Source organism: Erpetoichthys calabaricus, chromosome 4 (genome assembly GCF_900747795.2).
Source record: "Erpetoichthys calabaricus chromosome 4, fErpCal1.3, whole genome shotgun sequence".
NCBI lineage: Eukaryota > Metazoa > Chordata > Cladistia > Polypteriformes > Polypteridae > Erpetoichthys > Erpetoichthys calabaricus.
In genome coordinates, this window is record NC_041397.2 from 147,031,160 (window position 1) to 147,039,555 (window position 8,396).

Genomic DNA, 8,396 nt, shown 5'->3' on the forward strand with positions numbered 1-8,396 from the left:
GCATCACAGACTATATTAACTTATGTGTCGACAGAGTGGTACCCATAAAGACACTGCGTTACTTTCCAAACAACAAATCATGAATTACTAAGGAGCTAAAAGGTCCCCAAAATGAGAAAAAAAGAGCATTCAAATATGATGACAAAGTGGCTTTGAAGGATGTACAATTTGTGCTAAAGAAAAAGGTGAGTGAAGGAAGGGATGCTTAAAAAAGCTAAAGTAGAAAACAAACTCACTCAGAATAAAATAGAATTTCCCCGTGGAATTAATAAAGTATCTATCTATCTATCTATCTATCTATCTATCTATCTATCTATCTATCTATCTATCTATCTATCTATCTATCTATCTATCTATCTATCTATCTATCTATCTATCTATCTATCTATCTATCTATCTATCTAAAAGGATGGATGTCTGGAATGGACTGGATATAATTATAGGCTCAGGTGCTAGAAGGCGATGTGGACAAAGATAATGCCCTGAACTAATTTTTTTAATAGATTGCCACCATCTTCTAATGACAGATCTCCCTATGGCATCCCCACGACAGCAAAACGTTCTAGCATGTCAACTGGAATGGCCAGTGATGAGTCTACTCTGACTATCAGTGTAGGCTGTCCATAGCTGAAGATCAAATAAGGAGACAACTATGGAAGCGATACACAGGAAAAGCTGTGGGAGCAGATGGAGTCAGTCCTTGAGTTCCTAAGGCCTGCGTTGACCGACTTTGTGGTGTCCTCTGTGATCTGTTCATTCTGTCCTTAAAGCTTCAGAAAGTGCTGCTGCTATGGAAAAACATCCTGCATTGCTCTTATATTCCAAAGAAGGCAGATTCCTCTTCATGTAATGACTACAGAGGAGCGGCACTTACATATCACATCATGAAGACCTTTGAGAGATCATGGACTATATGAGTCATGTTACAATAGACCATCTGGACACACTGAAGTTTGCCTTTCGGACAAAGATTGGAGTGGAGGATGCAATTATCTAGCTGGCAGCACTGTGAAAATTATGTTTTTTGATTTCTCCAGTTCCTTCAATACAATCCAACAGTCCTGTCTCCTTGTCTCTTCACTCTGTACAATTTAGACTACAAATATAATACCTGGTCATGTGACTTGTGGAAATTCTCAAATGATTCTGCACTTATGGTGTGTATTGATAAAGGGGATAAGGCAGAGTATAGAAGTCAAGTGGAGAACTTTGCTTCTTAGTGAAAAGAGAATTGTCTGCATGTCACCATCATCAAAGTGTCACTATTTAAGGAGTGGATGTAGAGGTGGTCCACTCCCACAAGTACTTGACAGGTTAGACTGGTCTAGGAACACAGAGGAACTATATAAGTAATACCAGAGTAGGCTCATTTTCCTTAGAAGACTACATTTCTTTAATGTGGTAAGTGACATCTACATCTTCTATAACTGTGTGATTGCCAGAGCAATTTTCTCTGCAGTGGTGTGCTGGGTTGGTAACATCACTTCAAGAGAGGCCACCTGAATCAACAAGTTAATTAAAATTGCAAACTCAGTTATAGAACAAATTTGGACCACCTGGAGATTGTAGCAAAGGAAAGAATGAAAACAAAACTGAGTGCCATTATGAACAAACTGCACATCCCCTCTCTGATACATACAGACAGACTTTCATCCAACAAATTATTCAGTAGAAGTGTGTTAAAAAACGTTACTGGGGCTACTTTATACCAACAGCAATACACCCGCATAATGCCTCACTGGAAATGTGACTGCCAAGTCAGAACTTTTCTTTGTTTTTAATTTTCTTCTTTGTTCAGACCAGTGTGTGTGTATATTTACTTATTTATTTGCTTACTTATCCAACTATTTATTCATTTATTTATTTAAATTGCTTCTGTAAAAAGCAGAATTTCCTTATGGGGACAAATAAAGTTCTATCGATTGTATATTGCTGGCCAGGGAGGAGCACGGGTTATTAACTGGACAGGAGGCCCAAGAGAAACGTTGGATGGATTGACCAGTTGGCCGGAAAGATAACTCTGTGCCCAGCTGGTATAATATAATGGATGGTCCAACAGAAGCCGGAACTTGGGAATGGTTACATCCCCTATGAGCTAGCTGGCAGTAGTCACAGTATGAGAACCCAGCTGGGACACCCACAGGGGTGCTAGGGAAATGGAGTCTGGAAGTGCAGCCCTGTAGGAGTCCCTTGAGATCATTAGAGGGCACTGTCGGGGGAAGAAATTCCTACTTTCATTATGGCCCGGAAGCACTTCCCGGAAGACGTGGCATGGCCCCAGAATCATTCCTGGGTCTGGCATAAAAGAAAAGCCGTTACCACACATTGATGAGTTAGAGTCGGGAGTCAATGGGCAAAACTCCACAGAGGTGGAGAAGGACGAAGAATTGTGTGCTTATTGTGTATCTTCATTGTGCTTGTGCAACTGGTGTAAGAGGAGATTTGGAAAGGTGCTTGTGAGGAGAATAAAAATCTTTTATTTTATTCTACAAACATGTCATGCTTTACTCTGTCAGTGGTTTGGGGCTCTCTGGCGCCCTCTTGTGGTTACACTATCTATCTATCTATCTATCTATCTATCTATCTATCTATCTATCTATCTATCTATCTATCTATCTATCTACTACCCTGGTAACCCATATAACTGAATGATTTAAGGCAAAGAAAACATGAAACAATTGCTGAAATATCTTCACAGATGCGAGTTCATAACAGAACTAACATGGAAGATCTTCCATCTTTGAAGACTTCCAGCAGGAAGAGGTGGGTCCCAAGTGACGTCAGTGGTGGTAATGCCATCAATCTTTCAGTCTGCAGAGGAAGGAAGAGAAGGGACATTATTACACAGTGGCAACCTTGCAAACTTATTTGTTTATATTTTTTTAATTTTTATTATTCTAAGAAGACTTGCAAGAAAGAATTTCATTGTGGGTGGCACGGTGGCGCAGTGGGTAGCGCTGCTGCCTCGCAGTTAAGAGACCCGGGTTCGTTTCCCGAGTCCTCCCTGCCTGGAGTTTGCATGTTCTCCCCGTGTCTGCGTGGGTTTCCTCCGGGTGCTGCAGTTTCCTCCCACAGTCCAAAGACATGAAGGTTAGGTGCATTGGTGATTCTAAATTGTCCCTAGTGTGTGAGTGTGTGTGTGTGTGTGTGTGTGCCCTGCGGTGGGATGGCGCCCTGCCTGAGGTTTGTTTCCCGACTTGCGCCCTGTGTTGGCTGGGATTGACTCCAGCAGACCCCCGTGACCCTGTAGTTACGATATAGCAGGTTGGATAATGGATGGATGGATGGAATTTCATTGTTCTTTGTACACATGACAATAAACAGGGGGTTGACCTTGAAACATTATGCATTCTACAAGGAATAGTAACACTTTTAAAAATACCTTCAACCTTTTCTAGTTTAATGTTACCTGTTTTGCTTATTCTATTAATTTCTTTTATTGTGTTTTAATATTTTTCCAGTGTAGCTTTTTCTTATGCTTTTTCTCAATATTTTAGTCAATAAAACCCAGTTTAGAAATAGCCTCTTTACTTATTCATATGGTTATGACTGTTTATTCTTTTGCTTAAATGACCCACTGCCTTCTGTTTATTAAATGCATTGCTGCTTGTTTAATGTTTTGGTCAATTACTCATTATTTTTTTCTTATATGGTTCCAACTTATGTTGCTTCATTTGCACTCTTTTGATAAAGCCATGACAAATGTGCATGCTGTACATCCACCTTTCCTTTTCAAAAACTACTTCATCCTAGCCACATTTCAGTGAACCAGACATTAGTTCCAAATGTATTTTAAATTAATAAAACAGACATGGGTGATTTGTCATTTAAGCGTTCCCTGTAGAAAAGGTAGATTGAGATCAATACAGGTTCTGGGCTTGACAATTAATCTAAATCTCAACTGGGGTGTATTATGTTATTACTGATGTTTTACTGTGATTAATCTGGTATTCAGTACCCTTTCATAAACATACAGTAAATACATGTAATACTATAGTTTTAACTATTTTGAGTTTAGTTGCTTTTTCTTTAGACACTCTAAAAATAAACATAAAATAGGGTAAACTTTATTTCTTATTAATACATTACATTGTTGCAAGAATACCTGGCTGTCAGAGGGCAATGCAGACATTATTGCATTCTTGTCCGGAAAGTATTGTAAGGGCATCAGTCTGGGGATGACTTCATCTTTGAGACACAAACAGTGGTAACTGGCTTTCCACCTTCAGATAGATAGATAGATAGATAGATAGATAGATAGATAGATAGATAGATAGATAGATAGATAGATAGATAGATAGATAGATAGATAGATAGATAGATAGATAGATAGATAGATAGATAGATAGATAGATAGATAGATAGATAGATACTTTATTAATCCCAAGGGGAAATTCACATAATCCAGCAGCACCTTACTGATACAAAAAACAATGTTAAATTAAAGACTGATAATTATGCAGGTAAAAACAGACAATAACTTTGTATAATGTTAATGTTTACAACCCCCGGGTGGAATTGAAGAGTCGCATAGTTTGGGGGAGGAACGATCTTCTCAGTCTGTCAGTGAAGCAGGACAGTGACAGCAGTCTGTCGCTGGAGCTGCTCCTCTGTCTGGAGATGACACTGTTTAGTGGATGCAGTGGATTTTCCATAATTGATAGGAGCCTGCTGAGCGCCCGTCGCTCTGCCACAAATGTCAAACTGTCCAGCTCCATGCCAACAATAGAGCCTCCCTTCCTCACCAGTTTGTCCAGGCGTGCGGTGTCTTTCTTCTTAATGCTGCCTCCCCAGCACACCACCGCGTAGAAGAGGGCACTCGCCACAACCGTCTGATAGAACATCTGCAGCATCTTATTGCAGATGTTGAAGGATGCCAGCCTTCTAAGGAAGTATAACCAGCTCTGTCCTTTCTTACACAGAGCATCAGTATTGGTAGTCCAGTCTAATTTATCATAAAGTTGCACTCCCAGGTATTTATAGGTCTGCACTATCTGCACACAGTCACCTCTGATGATCATGGGGTCCATGAGGGGTCTGGGCCTCCTAAAATCCACCACCAGCTCCTTGGTTTTGCTGGTGTTCAGGTGTAGGTGGTTTGAGTCGCACCATTTAACAAAGTCATTGGTTAGGTCCCTATACTCCTCCTCCTGCCCACTCCTGATGCAGCCCACGATAGCAGTGTCATCAGCGAACTTTTGCACATGGCAGGACTCCGAGTTGTATTGGAAGTCCGATGTATATAGGCTGAACAGGACCGGAGAAAGTACAGTCCCTTGTGGCGCTCCTGTGTTGCTGACCACAATGTCAGACCTGCAGTTCCCAAGACACACATACTGAGGTCTGTCTTTAAGATAGTCCTCGATCCATGCCACCAGGTATGAATCTACTCCCATCTCTGTCAGCTTGTCCCTAAGTAGCAGAGGTTGGATTGTATTGAAGGCACTAGAGAAGTCTAGAAACATAATTCTTACAGCACCACTGCCTCTGTCCAAGTGGGAGAGGGATCGATGTAGCATATAGATGATGGCATCCTCCGCTTCCACCTTCTTTTGATATGCAAACTGCAGAGGGTTGAGGGCGTGTTGAACCTGTGGCCTCAGGTGGTGAAGCAGCAGCCTCTCCATGGTCTTCATGACATGTGATGTCAGAGCAACAGGCCGGAAGTCATTCAGCTCACTAGGACGTGATACCTTTGGGACTGGGGTGATGCAAGATGTTTTCCAAAGCCTCGGGACTCTCCCCTGTTCCAGGCTCAGGTTGAAGATGCACTGTAGAGGACCCCCCAGCTCTGATGCACAGACCTTCAGCAGTCGTGGCGATACTCCATCTGGACCCGCTGCTTTGCTGGCACGAAGTTTCCTCAGCTCTCTGCTTACTTGCGCTGTTGTAATTATGGGTGGAGATGTCTCTCCTATGCTGGTATCAGCAGAAGGATGTGTGGAGGGTGCAATACTCCGAGGTGAGAGTGAGAGTGGGTTAGGGTGGTCAAACCTGTTAAAGAAGTTGTTCATTTGGTTTGCTCTCTTCACGTCTCTCTCGATGGTGGTACCCCGCTTCGAGCTGCAGCCAGTGATGATCTTCATCCCATCCCACACTTCCTTCATGCTGTTATTCTGCAACTTCTGCTCCAGCTTTCTCCTGTAGTGCTCCTTCGCCGCCCTGAGCTGGACTCAGAGTTCCTTCTGCACGCGCTTGAGCTCATGCTGATCACTGCCTTTAAAAGCCCTTTTCTTCTGGTTCAAAAGGCCCTTGATGTCACTTGTAATCCATGGCTTGTTGTTAGCATAGCAGCGTACAGTTCTTACTGGAACTACAATGTCCATACAGAAGTTGATGTAGTCAGTAGTGCAGTCAACAACTTCCTCAATGTTCTCACTATGTGATCCCTGCAGGATATCCCAGTCTGTAGTTCCAAAACATTCTCTCAGAGCCTTCTCTGCCTCCGGGGTCCACTTCCTGAATGATCGTGTGATTGTAGGTAGGACCCTCACTTTTGGTTTGTAATGAGGCTGAAGCAGAACCAGGTTATGATCTGCTTTCCCAAGCGCAGGCAGCGGGGTGGCGCTGTATGCGTCTTTAATGTTTGCATACAGTAAATCAATAGTCTTATTTCCCCGGGTGTTACAGTCCACATACTGGGAGAAGGCAGGTAATGTTTTGTCCAGCGTCACATGGTTAAAGTCTCCAGTGATTAGCACAAGCGCCTCAGGGTGCTGCGTTTGTAACTTAGCAACAGCAGAATGGATGATGTCACTCGCTGTCTCCACGTCCGCCCGAGGTGGGATGTAAACAATAACAACAATGACGTGTCCAAACTCTCTGGGCAAGTAATAGGGACGCAAACTTACCGCCAACAGTTCGATGTCCCTGCAGCAAGTGGAGACTTTGACGTTAACATGTCCAGAGTTACACCACCATGTATTAACATAGAGAGCGAGTCCTCCTCCTTTGTGCTTCCTGCAGGTACTTGCATCTCTGTCCGCTCTAACTGTGCTAAAACCGGGTAGCTAAACATTAGCATCTGGGATGGTGGTAGTTAGTCACGTTTCGCGAAAGCACAACAAACTGCATTCTCTGTAGGTTCTGACATTTTTCACCAGCGCAGCCAGGTCGTCGATCTTATTTTAAACTAGCAAAATACCCGCGCTTCGCAGCGGAGAAGTAGTGTGTTAAAGAGATTATGTAAACATATACATATCTACATATACACATATCTACATATACATATATATACATATACACATCCACACACACACACATATATATATATATACTAGCAAAATACCCGCGCTTCGCAGCGGAGAAGTAGTGTGTTAAAGAGGTTATGTAAACATATATATACATAAACATATATACTTATATACATATCTACATATACACATATCTACATATATACATATATATACATATAGACATCCACATATATATACATATATCAACATATATATACACATACATATACACACATACATACATACATACACACATATATATATATATATATATATATATAAAGTGGTGTGAAAAACCATTTGCCCCCTTCCTGATTTCTTATTCTTTTGCATGTTTGTCACACAAAATGTTTCTGATCATCAAACACATTTAACCATTAGTCAAATATAACACAAGTAAACACAAAATGCAGTTTTTAAATGATGGTGTTTATTATTTAGGGAGAAAAAGTAATTGCCCCCTTGTTAAAAAATAACCTAACTGTGGTGTATCACACCTGAGTTCAATTTCCGTAGCCACCCCCAGGCCTGATTACTGCCACACCTGTTTCAATCAAGAAATCACTTAAATAGGAGCTGCCTGACACAGAGAAGTAGACCAAAAGCACCTCAAAAGATAGACATCATGCCAAGATCCAAAGAAATTCAGGAACAAATGAGAACAGAAGTAATTGAGATCTATCAGTCTGGTAAAGGTTATAAAGCCATTTCTAAAGCTTTGGGACTCCAGCGGACCACAGTGAGAGCCATTATCCACAAATGGCAAAAACATGGAACAGTGGTGAACCTTCCCAGAAGTGGCCGGCCGACCAAAATTACCCCAAGAGCGCAGAGACGACTTATCCGAGAGGTCACAAAAGACCCCAGGACAACGTCTAAAGAACTGCAGGCCTCACTTGCCTCAATTAAGGTCAGTGTTCACGACTCCACCATAAGAAAGAGACTGGGCAAAAACGGCCTGCATGGCAGATTTCCAAGACGCAAACCACTGTTAAGCAAAAAGAACATTAGGGCTCGTCTCAATTTTGCTAAGAAACATCTCAATGATTGCCAAGACTTTTGGGAGAATACCTTGTGGACTGATGAGTCAAAAGTTGAACTTTTTGGAAGGCAAATGTCCCGTTACATCTGGCGTAAAAGGAGCACAGAATTTCAGAAAAA